We start from the raw sequence: 1,772 nt of genomic DNA, 5'->3' as shown, positions 1-1,772 counted from the left end.
GGGATAAATACCACGCTACAAGAAAGCGGAAGTGCAGTGCTATACAACTCAGCAAATTCAACCCACTTGGTTGACAAGTACAGCTGGACCACAAAATAAACGGTCCTTATCAATGACGAACCATACAGTAATTTGTTAGAAAACTTTTCTTTGAAAATATTTGATTGTTTTAGTATTCCGAGTTGTTGTCATTGATATGATAGCGGAGTTCTTTCCCGCTCACTAATTTCCTACTTTTCAAGTGAAATACGCTAGTGACCGATTGTGGTATGACCCAACAAGTTCACATGGCATAGAATCACGATACATCGAGACCATCACCAAATTTACAAATAACAAATAAAAAATGATCAAATTGCCCAAACAAGTTGCATAGAGTTATTAATATTTGTAGGAGTACATACAAGTTGTACATATATACTAGGTAGTTGTAATTTCTTTACAAAATTAATATTTCAAGAACCAATTAATACAAGTTGTAGATTTAAATATATGTCTTCCTCGAACTAGAGACTAATATGTCTATAAATAGAGGCTTAATTTCCTCATGTTTCCTCATCCAAGCTTAAAGTATTCAAACAGTACCAGTTTCTAATATAATTATCTTCTTTGCTCTAATTTTGACAATGGCAGGCAAGAGTTCATCATCTTCCTCAATGTTGGTTGGCTTCCTATTTGCCATGATTGTCCTCTCTGCTAACTCGCGTAAGTTTACTCTCATTTTTCATGAATCAAGTTGCTACATAATATATATATATATATATATATATATATATATATATATATATATATATATATATATATATAGTTGATCATGCGTAATTGATTCTTTTGTATTGAAATACATTTTCAGAGATGGCATCCGCACTCGGAGTTACATGCAATACTGGGATCGTGTTGAACTTGTCACTCCTCAGTTGCACTGCTGATACACAATGTTACAACACATGTACCCAAGGCTGCCTAGCGAGCCCTAACGTTAAACTCGATGCTTATGCATGCGTCGCTGGTCTCCTTGGACTCAATTTGAACGGTTGTGCTTGTTGTTGTGTTAGCGCTTAATCCTATGCAGGACATACAAACCCGGTGCATACAAGAAGAAAATTAGTAGTAGCTGCATCTATATATTTATGATGTCTAGCATTGAAATAAGAGTTTAATCAAACGATCATGGCTTGCGTGATCATCTATTTGTTATGCAACGTGGTTTTGTTTTAGTTATGTTGTAATTTCGTCATCAATATAATCTATTATGGATTTGGTGGTGTAGATATGTTTGTTTCTCTAGCTCTTCGATCCCTATTGTGACAGCCCTTTTGTTACCTTTAGGTTCTTTTTTGAAGGTCGCCGGTCAGAAAATTTTCCGGCCGGCGACCTCATTGGAGAAGACAGAGTGAGGTGGAGAGAGAGAGAGGTTAGGTGGAGAGAGAGAGAGAGGTGAGGTGAGGTGAGGTGAGGTGAGGTGAGGTGGAGAGAGAGAGGTGAGGTGAGGTGAGGTGAGGTGAAAATATTTATGTTTTTCAATATTTTATTTAGAAATTAGGAAGGGTATTTACGCCATTTACATGAAAATAGGGGGTCAAATTTGAATTTATGAAAAATAGGGGGTCAAAAAGGAAGCTGGTCACAAAGTATGGGACCAAATAGGAATTAACTCCTTATAAAACACATAAAAAAAAAGTTACACTCCCATTTAACCAATTGGGAACTCCCAACGATTTATTGGGGCTGGGAGCACGGGGCTCCCCAGTTGGAGGGGTTGGGGATGGAGC

General features: G+C 37.2%; 1 long non-coding RNA gene across 1 annotated transcript; it reads left to right on the top strand.

Annotated features, from left to right (window-relative positions):
- The first annotated feature begins 555 nt into the window (after positions 1–555).
- On the top strand, positions 556–1,269 carry LOC147565197 (uncharacterized). The gene is made up of 2 exons (XR_015237054.1): positions 556–705; positions 854–1,269. It is a non-coding gene; the product is annotated as an uncharacterized LOC147565197 (long non-coding RNA).
- Positions 1,270–1,772: the final 503 nt, after the last annotated feature.

This window comes from Eschscholzia californica, unplaced genomic scaffold, assembly GCF_041429995.1.
Source record: "Eschscholzia californica isolate CP2 unplaced genomic scaffold, dmEscCali1.0.p SCAF_1, whole genome shotgun sequence".
NCBI lineage: Eukaryota > Viridiplantae > Streptophyta > Magnoliopsida > Ranunculales > Papaveraceae > Eschscholzia > Eschscholzia californica.
Note: the sequence above shows the minus strand (reverse complement) of the source record. Positions and strands in the feature narration are given on the sequence as shown.